Raw genomic sequence first — 13783 nt, 5'->3', positions numbered from 1 at the left:
TTTGAAATCGCATGGGGATCGCATGGGGGACGATATTTGTGGAATCTGATGACTGAAATTCGTCTTGTGGCCAGATGGATGAAAATATAGAGACCAAAGAAGGTTTTTTCGAAAAGGTATAAGTTGCTCTACGACTACGAACCTTAACTTTGGAAATTTGTGTCCTGGATGAAAAGATAATCGCGATCGAAAGATGTAGCAAAATCGCTACATCGGCGGCCAACAAAATTCAGTCTCTGTGGAAGCATCGGGCGTCTGGCCGTACTACAGAGCTTGCGATAGTACTGTACGGCCAGACGCAGTCGGGCTAGTCATGACTTAGCCCCATAAATGTGGCCTATTTACTGGACTGCCTCCGTAAACATAGGCCACACATCCACATGTACAAAAATCGTGTCGACGGAGCCAAATTTTGATTTTCACATTGAGGCTTAGTTTGTAGGTTTTTTTGCTTTAGAAGCATTACTCACCCTCTTTACAGGCTAATCAGAAAGTGCTGCCTTTTTCAGATGTCTAATTTTTGTGAAATTTCATGTTGAAATTTTGATACGCAAACGTGTAAAAATGAATCTGGAAATTTCACGAAAAATATACATCTGAAAAAGGCAGCACTTTCTGATTAGCCTATAAAGAGGGTGAGTATGCTTCTAAAGCAAAAAAACCCTACAAACTAAGCCTAAATGTGAAAATCAAAATTTTGCTCCGTCGACACGATATTTGTACATGTGGATGTGTGGCCTATGTTTACGGAGGCAGTCCAGTAAATAGGCCACATTTATGGGGCTAGTCTGTAGTCATGACTGTACTTAACTGATTGATAACTGTTACTACAGTCATTTTCCTAGTTCCGGATAGCAAACATCATTCAGGCTACTTTCGGCTCAACTACTCCACGAATTCAAGTGACATTGGTTTAAAAGTTTACCTTGAGTGATGGAGATACTACAAAATAATTTTCAAAATTTATGCTCTTTTTATTGTGACTTTACGACGTCAAAAGTACCGATGCCGCTTTTCCTAGTTCCGGATCGGTTTAATCAGTTCCGAATCGATCAAAAACTGATTCGTGCGAGAAAAAAAAATCACGCGAGAAAATCAAGTTTTCAGCCAGAACCACCCCGAATCAAGCACATTTTCTGATAAAGTATTATTTAAATTTCCAAAATAGTTCATTCAAGAGAATTCCAGCAAATTTTCAAAAGACAATTAACGTAAATAATTTTGAAACTTTTGTCTGCAGCGCAACGGCACGAACTCACGCACGGACCGAAAACCTTGCACACGGCACAGAATACGTCACACAAAATTGATTAACGCGCGTGTAGTTGGGTCGTAAGTGCACGCGCGATCCGGAACTAGGCAAAAGCATACGGTCATTCGTTCGCAAATTTTCAAATATTAGAGACGCTACAACTTACTTTGATTGAACAAACATTTGATGGAAGAGTTTATACAATTGTAGTGAATGAAAAAAATATTCAAAACCACACGGTACGAGAGATATACCGAGGAGAAAATTTATCGTCGATTCGCAGCTGCCGTGATTTTCTTTAAACCGTCCAAACATGTCGAAGTGCGAGTCGGAAATCTGGCCAAAAATGCCTTTTCTCAGGATTTTATCGAAATGATCTTTGGGTATCAAGAAGCTTACATATTCCTTTTCAAAATGCACTCCGTCAGATTTTTTTTTATTGGAGACTAATCCAAAAGAGGTAGGTTTTTATTTGAAGCGATCCGGAACTAGGAAAAATCCGGAACTAGGAAAACGACTGTAGTGTTACTGAGTGTTAGACTTTGTACACAACCGCTGAAATGGCGTCAGGCTGCAACATTTTTTTTCACAGTCCGTTAAGAATTACCTTCAGATTGATCCATACGTAATACAGAGCAGAATAATGTTTTCCTCATGTAGTTTGGTCGGCGATGACGGGACTCAAAATTCTCGAACAGTTACCGCCATCTTGTTTTGGAATCATGTTGCTATGGGTATAGTCTAGTTCCTGGTATTCGTGTAATGTATGCTCTTGCTAATCAACGCGCTACATGCGCTACTTACAGCAGGCATACAGCCTATCTGTATCTGTATCTGTATGCTACGGTCCTACTAAAGCGCGTCAACAAGCGTCAACAAGCGTCAACAAGCGTCAACAAGTTTTAGTAGTCGTTAAGTGCGCGTCAACATTTTTTTATAGGCTTTTGAACAATAAAAACAGCTTTATATGGTAGAAAAAGCAATAATGAACATCTTCTGCATATCAATTAAAGTTAAAATTACTTAAAAAGTGGTTTTCCAGCGCGAAATCTACGACGGGTTTTCGGTTTAGTATTGGCCGCCATCTTGTTTGAGATCTACATACTACGCACTAGCGGGATGCCGCGCTTCGCGCGGCACCCGCTAGATGGGTGGAGTTGACTGTTTCGTAATAATTACTGTATACAGTGAAATCTCGATAATAACCCCAATAACTCCAAACAACTGTTAAGTCAAATAAAGAATCAGACGCTCTGCTGCACGCGAGCCTATTTGGGCTCGCCATCAGTCTCACCTAAGTTGTATTTGCGTTTAGCAACGTGCGCGCACATAACATTTCCTGTGGAGATTGTGCGAGGGTCCAGGACATATTGTCAATATAGGGGAGGGGCTAGTTAGGGTGAAAGGTGCTAGTCGGAACGCCCAATTTCCGTACAACCCGTCAACCATGTCACAAATATTTCCGGGGATGGGGAGAAATATTTCCAGGGACGGGGAGAAATGGTTTTTGTTATAGAGGGGAGATGGTGATATTGAAATCGCTGATATTGTGGAGGTTTATGTTTGTGCTGGGATTCATACCGTTTAAATGTTGTTTTAAATTGCGCACCGATTAGGAAGGTCTTGCTGTCAACAGTTGAATGAAATTAAGTATTTATTGCCGACCGATTGTCTCATGCAATGTCTCATTACATGTATATAAAGCTCATAACTAATGTTGTGCTGGAATATTGTCCAGTCAAATTGAACATTGATTTTTCAAGGTGCCAAACCATAAAGGACGTATACACCAACTGTACAATTAGGTAGTTTAGATGAAACGCGGTTTGATCTTGACCTTTACAACGTCGTATTCATAGTTCTCACTACAGAGGAGAGGAGTGGGAAGCCAGTGGGGATGGGGGTTGGATATTGTGTGGCCTATTTACATGGGCGTCGCCAGGATTTGTTTTCTAGAGGGGGCAAAACATATTTTTGCCAAAAAAATGCCTGTTTTTCTCAACACATTCTTTATTTAACAGTTTTAGAGAAGGGCAGGGACATTTAGCCCCCCAACTCATTAAATTTAAAATTGAACTCATTTTTTTCCCCTTCTTTTTTTTTTTTTTTGCTTTCGGGGGGGGGGGGGGGGGGGGGGGGGGGGGGGGGGGGGCAAGTGCCCCCCTTGCCCCCCCCCCCCCCCCTTGCGACGCCCATGCCTACTTATGTTACACCTGTGAATGGTCACTTATATTTCCGGGGAAGTGGGCAACAATTTATATTCGTTATGGTGAAGGGGTGTTTTTTATGTATTAAGTAGTAGTTAATGTCATTATAACAGTTCGTGTTTTTATTATGGTGATGGGTTGTAGAGCAAAGTATTGTAACACGTTTATTTGCAGAAGAGAGTAAAACTATAAGAAAGGACATATTAGAGCACTTCATAATTATGTCAAGCACCACATGTTAAATGTATTTATTACAAAACTGTGAAAATGAAATCAGGTACAATGCACACACAAATTTTTTAGTAATAATGTATTTGCATTCAATACAGGGTAGTACTTTGACAAAACTCAGGGGATATAATTGTAGCAAATTTTCGGAGCGATTTCGTAAGGGACGTCGGTCCAGGCTTGTTTAGCATAGGCAAAAACATTCCATGAAAGACTTTCAAGCGAGACGGGTAATCATTCCATAATTATTCTTGGATACAACTAAGCCAAGGATATAACTTTAAAAAAGGATGGACATAAAACAGCAGAAAAGAGTGATTATTTTTGCACTATTTCATTTTCATGACTTCTAAATAATAAAATTATGGCTAGAAGAAAAATGTGTTTTGAATGGGTAAAGAGAAAAAGCACGTCACGTCTTCGTCTTGAGTCGAGATTCTTGCTTTGGGAACTGGTTGAAGCATGCACTGGAGCATGCTTGGAGCATGGTTGGAGCTGGTCATGTGATGTGGGTGTCATCGGGAGTCCTGTGTAAAGGAGTAACAAAGAAAACTTGTAAAAAAATACATCGGCTAACAATAGCTACAAATAAATTGTTCCTGCGCGGTTTGTGCCTTACGATTCTGCGCGCCGTGCGTGCTCACGGGTGTCGGACGCTTCGCCCCATTTCCACGTCGCCCCATGTCACTTCGCCCCTAACCACTTCGCCCCATCCCCACTTCGCCCCATCCCCACATCGCCCCATCTCCGCTTCGCCCCATCCCCACTTCGCCCCATCCCCGCTTCGCCCCATCCCCACTTCGCCCCATCCCCACTTCGCCCCATGTAGTATAAAAAAGGGAAGGCTAGGGGTGCAGACCAAATAAACTGCCAAAGACCCCAGATAATAAATGCTCCCAATTCTAGAATTCTAGATGTGCTCACAGCACATCGCGCAGAAATCGCCATCTTTATTTTCGGGTTGCGTGTTTTCGCTGTGCTGTCATCGTAATTCCCCCCCCCCCCCCCCCCCCCCCCAAATTTCTCTAAAAAAAAAATCAAAACCCGGCCCTCTATCTATGACATACCTGTTTATTGAGAATGTCTCCAACTATTTTGGTCGGGCTTTTTTAAAGTGGATTTTGTTCCCTATAGGAACCGGGCCCTTCTACTAAATACTACACGATCGCCATGTCCGAGGCCCACGCGATTGGGTCACACTTTTCACAAACAACAATTGTCATTGCCAGCAGTGGTGTTCGAAAGAATACTTATATTATAATCCTTTGCTAGTCCGAGTAACTTGGACCCAACTTATCGCCTTTTTAAAAATTTGGACATGGTCTGGCGATAGTAGGGTCCAAGCCCATTCCTCGACCTAGACAACACAGTCACTGACAGTCCCAAAAACCAACATTTTCCAACAAAAAACATCAGATTTCACCTTCAAAACGGCCTCCAAATTACTAGATATGCCACCTGAGGTACAAGTAGACATCGATAATTAAGATAGTTGTACTGAAGTTTACTTACGATCCGGAAAAAAGTGAAATTTTCCGTTCATTTCGGAGAGCTCCCCTCGCGATCTTGAACACGTTAAATTTGCGATCGTGTTAAAGTTTGAACGACGCGATTTCTTCTACATGCCCAGCGTACATTCGATGGTCCCCGTATCCCGAGTGCGATTCCGTTACCGAGCGCGCGCGATGCATCGATTATGATAATGAGTAGACTGGATCACGTTTGTAAACACATGTGCATTTCAAACGATAATAGGGAGTCGGGAACTAGCGCAGCTTTTATAGCGGGTACCAGTTCAAGCTGGTTCCCGATTCCCTTTTACAGTTCGAAATGCACATGTATGTGTTTACAAACGTGATCATTATCATAATCGATGCATCGCGCGCGCTCGGTAACGGAATCGCATACGGGATACGGGGACCATCGAATGTACGCTGGGCATGTAGAAGAAATCGCGTCGTTCAAACTTTAAACACGATCGCAAATTTAACGTGTTCAAGATCGCGAGGGGAGCTCTCCGAAATGAACGGAAAATTTCACTTTTTTCCGGATCGTAAGTAAACTTCAGTACAACTATCTTAATTATCGATGTCTACTTGTACCTCAGGTGGCATATCTAGTAATTTGGAGGCCGTTTTGAAGGTGAAATCTGATGTTTTTTGTTGGAAAATGTTGGTTTTTGGGACTGTCAGTGACTGTGTTGTCTAGGTCGAGGAATGGGCTTGGACCCTACTATCGCCAGACCATGTCCAAATTTTTAAAAAGGCGATAAGTTGGGTCCAAGTTACTCGGACTAATCCTTTGCCAGAGGTGTTCGAAAGAATTACTACTAACTATAATCTATAATGTGTCATAGCACAAACCGGACTTACCATTGAAAGAGAAAATTGTAGCATAATCAATGCATCAAACGACCATCAAACGAAGCTAGTAGTGCTGAGAAAATGTGGGGCAAGCATGCCTTCAGCTTTGCATGTTGCATGGAATACCGTTGCATGCGCTGCAGCGCATGCTCCTCTATACGAACGTATACGTATACGTGGCACCTCTATACGAACGTATACGTATACGTGGCACGACAGGTGTAGCGTGAATATCCGACTCCATGAAATGTGGACTCATTGGTAGTCCTGCGCACGCGTGAGTACGATACTGTGCTATTTTTAGGATCATTTTGGGAGAGTGACCTGTCACGTACGTGCGAGGGATCAACCAATAATAGGGAAATAGGGGTCCGATTTTCATAGGAGTCGAATTTTCACGTGACACCGGCCCGTACGCAAGATGGCGGCCGGCTCAATGGGGAAAGGAATTCTGGGAAATATGGGGCGAAAATAGCCGGGCCCCGTTCCGCATCCCCCGCAGCCAACAGGCGCGATGGGGACGGGAGACCGGTCGGAGACCGGTCGGGAAAATGGCAGCGCCCCCGAATCATTTTCGTGATTGTAGTATTTCGTGATTGTAGTATAGATGCATGGAGTGTACCATTCACACATAGGGGTTTCTTTATACTATACTATACGCTTTGTTTTTGCATTGGGATTTTTTGGCAGACATTGTGAACCGTGTCAGTCGGCATATTTTTCAAATAATTAGCCAAGTACCGTGACCAAGTTTTGCATAATTTATAATTGAAAAAAAAAAATAGTTTTCCTAATTTCTTAAAAAACGAGGTATCGCTAAGCGTATCGTATAAAGAAACCCCTATGCGTGAATGGTACACTCCACGCATGCGTAGTATGTAGATCTCAAACAAGCTGGCGGCCAATACTAAACGAAAAACTTGTCGTAGATTTCGCGCTGGAAAACCACTTTTTAAGTAATTTTAACTTCAATTGATATGCAGAAGATGTTCATTATTGCTTTTTCTACCATATAAAGCTGTTTTTATTGTTCAAAGGCCTATACAAAATTTGTTGACGCGCACTTAACGACTACTAAAACTTGTTGACGCTTGTTGACGCTTGTTGACGCTTGTTGACGCGCTTTAGTAGGACCCGTATGCTACTGCACAATCGCCTATGGTGGGGCTATCACGTGCAGCCTAGTATCAGCCAGACGTTTTCTGAATCTTGGCTTCATTAGCACGTCGCCTTCGCAGGCTGCATGTGCTGTATAAAATATGAGAATGTTTTTGGGGGCAATGAATTATAGAAGGGGTGGCACGCGGCCTCCTCTTGTCCCAACCCAGAACTTGGAGTTGGAGGAAGGCAAAACTAAGTTTGAATACATGTAGATCTATATGGTGCTTAAGTGCCTGCCCGCACGCAAATGGACCAGAGCAACACAATATGAATGTGCCCATGATTGAGGCAGGGCCCTTAATTGTTTGTAGAAATGAAGGGGCCCACCTCTGCGCCGGTATTCGAATGTGTATTTCTGTGAAATATATGGCCTGGGATGAAATTGGACGTCTGGCAGCCAGTGGTCGCTCTTATTTTGCAATAATTATACGAATTGATAAGCCTCCGCCCCCCCCCCCCAAGAATCTTTCTATTATCAAGCTTCAATTTTGTTTGTATTAAAATTTGGATTTGTCATGTGTTATGGATTCACCTGCCTGTGCAGACAGTTGAGTATTGTTTCCTATATATTTTTGAAGGATTCAGCTGAGGAGGGGGTACGGGAGGTCGGATCGGCACCGTTGGCCTCTCAGTCCGGCCCAAGTTGCAATTAAGTGAACCATGGAGGTAAGAACACAATGAAAAGGTTCAATTCCGAGTAATTACCAATATCCTTAATCAAACCCTAGGCTCCGTGGATAAAGGGTGATACTCACCATGGAGCTATTTATAGCTCCATGCTCAATACCCCGGCCCCAGCGCAAAAAGGAACCCCTTGACCGTGACCTACTGAATCCGCCCGCCGGCTCCGACCCACTAGTCACTCTGCTTTATACAGCTAGTATTCAACGTTATATATCGTGTTGGAAATATTACATTTGGCAGTTTGAGAATACATTTAGGAACTTTAGTTTTGCATATATTTTTTCCGTTGGCTCCATTTTACTAGTGTCGTAACATTAATTAACCTTTGGGGGGGGGGGGTTACAAACGGTTCCTTAAAAACCCTCCCATTGCACCGCTAGGCTAGACGTAAAGAACTGGAAAGCGTTTTAATAATATTATAGTCTTGAAGAAGCTATAATTGAAGTAGCTATAATTTGAGGTAACACAAGTAATATATAGAATCTTATCTTCAAGCAAACTTGAATCCTCGATCCTGATTGGTCGATCCATGGCAACAAGCCGTGCTACATAAAACCATACCGCACGGCCACGGTTCATACCGCACTCCCCGTATTGCGCTATTCTAAGCCTACGTGACGCGATTAGTGCTGCACAATTCACTGTGAATTTAAAAGTTGCGCGTAGGTTACACAGCATGCGTGTTCCAACTTTACTGTGCGTCAAGTTTGCTTGAAGATAAATTCGTTATCGCGCTCGCGCTCGTGGAACACGGAAAATGTAGTGCGTCTGTGTCCTATATACCACTCGGCCTTCGGCCTCGTGGTATGTGGGACACAGACGCACTACATTATTCCGTGTTCCACTCGCGCTCGCAAGATAACTAATATTATTATTAGTTATCTTGCGAGCGCGAGTGGAACACGGAATATTACAAGCAAACTTGAATCCTCGATCCTGATTGGTCGATCCATGGCAACAAGCCGTGCTACATAATTATAACCATCATACCGCACGGCCACGGTCCATACCGCACTCCGCGTATTGCCCTATTCTAAGCCTACGTGACGCGATTAGTGCTGCACAATTCACTGTGAATTCAAAAGTTGCGCGTAGGTTACACAGCATGCGTGTTCCAACTTTACTGTGCGTCAAGTTTGCTTGAAGATACATTCGTTATCGCGCTCGCGCTCGTGAAACACGGAAAATGTAGTACGTCTCTGTCCCACATACCACTCGGCCTTGTGGTATGTGGGACACAGACGCACTACATTATTCCGTGTTCCACTCGCGCTCGCAAGAAAACACATTACATTAAATGTAGTGCGTCTGTGTCCCACATGCCACGAGGCCAAAGGCCGAGTGGTATGTGGGACACAGACGCACTACATTTTCCGTGTTCCACGAGCGCGAGCTTGATAACGAATTTATCTTCAAGCAAACTTGACGCACAGTAAAGTTGGAACACGCACGCTGTAACCTACGCACAACTTTTGAATTCACAGTGAATTGTGCAGCACTAATCGCGTCACGTAGGCTTAGAATAGCGCAATACGCGGAGTGTGGTATCCGGTTCGTTAGTAAAAAACGTCATACACGCGCGCCCACCATTGGTGACAAGCGCACATTGGCTACAAACGCTTGAGTTGCGTTAACTTCCGGTTCCACTCATGCAGAAAGTGCTGGAGGTGACGTCACACTAACGGACAGGTGTAGCGTGAATTTACGTTTCTATGAAATTTGGACTCATTGGTAATACCGCGCATGCGTAAGTATGGTAATTAGGAAAGTGACCGGTCACGTGAGAGGGATTAACCAATAATAGGGAAAAGGGGTCCGATTTTCATAGAAGTCGGATTTTAATGTGACACCGGCATGGTCCGGTGCGGTATGGTTATATGTAGCACGGCTTGTTGCCATGGATCGACCAATTAGGATCGAGGATTCAAGTTTGCTTGAAGATAATATTAGTTATCTTGCGAGCGCGAGTGGAACACGGAATAATGTAGTGCGTCTGTGTCCCACATACCACGAGGCCGAAGGCCGAGTGGTATATGGGACACAGACGCACTACATTTTCCGTGTTCCACGAGCGCGAGCGCGATAACGAATTTATCTTCAAGCAAACTTGACGCACAGTAAAGTTGGAACACGCATGCTGTGTAACCTACGCGCAACTTTTGAATTCACAGTGAATTGTGCAGCACTAATCGCGTCACGTAGGCTTACCGGTTCGTTAGTAAAAACGTCATACACGCACGCGCACCACTGATTACTAGCGCCCATTGGCTACAAACACTCGAGCTGCGTTAACTTCCGGTTCCAATCGTGCAGAACGTGCTGGAGGTGACGTCACACTAACGAACCGGATGAACCGTGGCCGTGCGGTATGGTTATATGTAGCACGGCTTGTTGCCATGGATCGACCAATCAGGATCGAGGATTCAAGTTTGCTTGAAGATAATATTTATTATATGCCATCTCCGTGCTGTTCGGGGGTAGGGCCGGGAGGGAGTGCGCTTAGTGAGCTGAACAATCACTGGGCTGGCGCCGAGTCGTGGTCGAGCCAACCTCGTACCCAGGGTGTCAAGCAGTACGCGACCATCACTACCTGCTCTCTCACCCTGGTATTGGATCATTTGCATACTGTGCAGGATTTTTGAACACGTATGCAAATGAGGAACAGTCTGGTGCCTGCATATGCGTTACATTAGCGTTTGTTTTTGTATGCGGTGTCTGGGGTAAAAACAGAGTCAATTCGTAGCAGTACGAGCATGGCGTGAGTTACGAAAACACGATTTTTATTCAATTAAACTGTTACGATCTTAATGAAACAATATGCAGTATCACATTTCATATCAATATTAACAAATTGGAAAGGAAATTATTTTTTTCGAGAAGGCCTGGACGAATGATCGCGAAAACACGTACTGCACGTTGTGAAAAACAACACCAAGTACACGATAAAAATCCATTACTAGCCAATTGCGGTATCGAATCAGGATACAGGAAGAAAGTTTCCTATCCAGGGTTTACTATTGGAAACCGTGTTGGAAATAAAGTAAGCACTGGAGACGAGGTTGTGGTCGAGCATATTAATTTAAAGCTATAGTCCATCATTTGCAGCCATCCGAAAAGTAACTGGCGTAATTACTGTTGAAAAACAAACTTGGTTGAAAGATAGTATCCCAGGTAGCAGGCCCATATGGGGCCCATATGGGAAGTATCTGGGCAACCTGGGTATGGGCAAACCTCTATGTATCCCATATGGGACCCCTATGGGTTATCCCATATGGGGGTCTACCTGGGCTTTCCCATATGGGTGTCATATGGGAAGAAACTGGGAATGCCCATTCGGGCAGAATATGGGCTGGCCCATATGGGAGTCATTAGGGAAAAAGCTGGGCAAGCCCATGTGGGAAAAATACGGGCTGACCCATTTGGGCGTCCTATGGGATAAATCTGGGCACGCTCATATATGGGCAAAATACGGGCTGGCCCATATGGGTGTCATTAGGAAAAAAGCTGGGCAAGCCCATGTGGGGAAAATACGGGCTGACCCATGTGGGCGTCATATGGGATAAACCTGGGCACGTTCATATGGGCAAAATACGGACTGGCCCATATGGGTGTCATTAGGGAAAAAGCTGGGCAAGCCAATATGGGAAAAATACGGGCTGACCCATGTGGGTGTCATTAGGAAAAAAGCTGGGCAAGCCCATGTGGGGAAAATACGGGCGGACCCATGTGGGCGTCATATGGGATAAACCTGGGCACGCTCATATGGGCAAAATACGGACTGGCCCATATGGGTGTCATTAGGGAAAAATACGGGCTGACCCATGTGGGCGTCATATGGGATAAACCTGGGCACGCTCATAATGAGCAAAATACGGGCTGGCACATATGGGTGTCATTGGGGAAAAACCTGGGCAAACCCATGTAGGCGGAATACTAGTACTGGCTGGCCCATGTGGGTGTCATAATGGAAAAAAACCTGGGCAAGCCCGTGTGGGCAAAATACGGGCTGGCCCATATGGGTGTCATAATACTGGGCAACTCCATGTTGGCAGAATACAGACTGACCCATGGGTGTCATTAGGGAAAAAGCTGGGCAAACCGATGTTTGCGGAATACTGGCTGGCCTATAAGGGTATCACATGGGAAAACCGTGGGCAAAACCAAGTGGGCAGAACACCGCCTGGCCCATTATGGGTGTCATATTGGGAAAAGCGGCAATCCAATGTGGGTTGAATACGGGCGGGCTCATGTGGGTGTCACGTGGAAAAAACCTGGGCAAACTTATGTGGGCAGAATATGGGCCGGCCCATATGGGTGTTACATGGGGGAAAAGCTGATCTATGTTTGAACTTCCGGTCGAGCCGGAAGTAAATGTCGAAGGAGGTCATGTACAGTTCGCAAATGTCGATCTATGAATGTAGCATCGGATTGCAAAGTATGAACACGATTGGTGATATTGTTGAACATTTATAAGAGAAATAATTGATCATATTTCGAACATCCGGTAGAGCCGGAAGTTAAGGTCAAACGAGGTTGTGCACACTGCCAAGTTGTTGTTCAGTGAATTGTCTATGGAATAGGAAAGTATTCACAAGATCGACGGTGTTGGTCAAGAGTTATAAGCTAAAGAAGTTGTTTAGAAAATGTCTTGTTGGTCATAAATGGTATGCAAATAGTCATGAATATTTATTACGTAACTGAGCATGCTCACTTGTGGAACAAAGCTGTGGGAGGAGCTTGAAAATTTGCTAACTGTGATTTAGAAAATGGAAATTATTGGGCATATATATAGGAAGTGTGCACACTAAAGATGTAATTAGAAAGGACAGAGAGGGAGGGATGATTACGGGGGGTGTGATTACGGGTATGGGGGATTTGTTTACGGGGTATATTATGGTTGTTTATTTGGGAGGATTAAGGGATTAATTAGGGGAAGGAAAGTTGGATGGAGCATTATTGTGAGATGTATTAGCGGGGAATGTGTCTAGGGTATGCAAGTGATTTAATGGAAATATAACGTGATTTGGACATTTATTTATTTATTTATTTATTTCTGATCTTTTACCAGGGTAGCCCGTTCACAAAATAATGTGGTCTTCCACGGGGCCCTGAGCATATAATTTAAAAATTAATAGAACAAAACTAACAATTTAAAGGATTAAAAGTGTATAAAATTATCAAAACAAATAGGAAATAAGATCATATAAAACTATAACCGTTTAATAATAATCATTAAATAAAAGAAATATGAACGGGTTTAACATAAACAATATAAATGTGTATATGAAAACGACGATAGACAAAAGTGCAGATTAAGAAGTTTAATTTAAGAATAAGATCACAAAATAAGTCCTACATGCAAATACAAACGAAAAACAAGTTAAAAAAACTATTGTAAATAATAAAAACAGTAAAAATGAGTACATGCATCCCTAATATGCTAAAAACAAAAACAAAACAAGCAAGCAAGCCAACAAACAAATAAACAAGCACCCAACCAAACAAACAAACAAACACCCCAACACCCCTAACAACCCAACAAACAAACAAACAACCCAACAAACGCCCCCCCCCAAAAAAAAAAAGAAGAAGAAGAAGAAGAAGAAAATTGTAAGTGATAAAGACAATAAAATTGAGTACACTTAACATGCTAAAAAAACGTACAATTAAAACAATAATTTGAAGCGACCTAAACGGTTAAAAAGTTAAGTTTCATTATTGACTTAAAAGAACCAATTGAGGCTGCTGAACGTGTTTCTTTATTTAAACTATTCCAGACAGTAGCCCCAGCAACAAAAGGACTATGCTTCAAGCATTCTGATTTATATTTAGGAATGAACAGGGTGTCCTCAGTTGCTTGTCTGGTGGAGTGATGGTGCATGTCAGAT

At 43.3% G+C, this 13783-nt stretch overlaps 2 protein-coding genes and 1 long non-coding RNA gene across 4 annotated transcripts in view; 1 reads left to right on the top strand and 2 right to left on the bottom strand.

The window, feature by feature from the left end:
* Positions 1-2012, bottom strand: part of LOC119722610 (cilia- and flagella-associated protein 65-like) — a 61128-nt gene extending 59116 nt beyond the window's left edge. Inside the window, exon 1 of the mRNA XM_038192811.1 lies at positions 1860-2012. The gene's annotated coding sequence lies outside the window, so the exon portion shown is untranslated. The remainder of the gene's footprint in view (positions 1-1859) is intronic.
* A 2142-nt stretch (positions 2013-4154) lies between these two features.
* LOC119722609 lies at positions 4155-6630 on the bottom strand. Of its 2 annotated transcripts, none has more exons than XR_005270456.1 (3): positions 6265-6630; positions 6060-6233; positions 4155-4214 (listed from the first exon to the last, which is right to left on the bottom strand). It is a non-coding gene; the product is annotated as an uncharacterized LOC119722609 (long non-coding RNA). The 2 variants fall into 2 exon arrangements; XR_005270457.1 differs by having other exon boundaries at positions 6060-6202; positions 6234-6327.
* Positions 6631-7815: 1185 nt separating this feature from the next.
* Positions 7816-13783, top strand: part of LOC119722608 (N-acetylglutamate synthase, mitochondrial-like) — a 32135-nt gene continuing 26167 nt past the window's right edge. The window contains exon 1 of the mRNA XM_038192810.1: positions 7816-7877. The gene's annotated coding sequence lies outside the window, so the exon portion shown is untranslated. The remainder of the gene's footprint in view (positions 7878-13783) is intronic.

This window comes from Patiria miniata, unplaced genomic scaffold (assembly GCF_015706575.1).
Source record: "Patiria miniata isolate m_02_andy unplaced genomic scaffold, ASM1570657v1 HiC_scaffold_16, whole genome shotgun sequence".
In the NCBI taxonomy this organism is placed as follows: domain Eukaryota; kingdom Metazoa; phylum Echinodermata; class Asteroidea; order Valvatida; family Asterinidae; genus Patiria; species Patiria miniata.
This window is presented reverse-complemented; position numbering and strand designations above follow the sequence as displayed.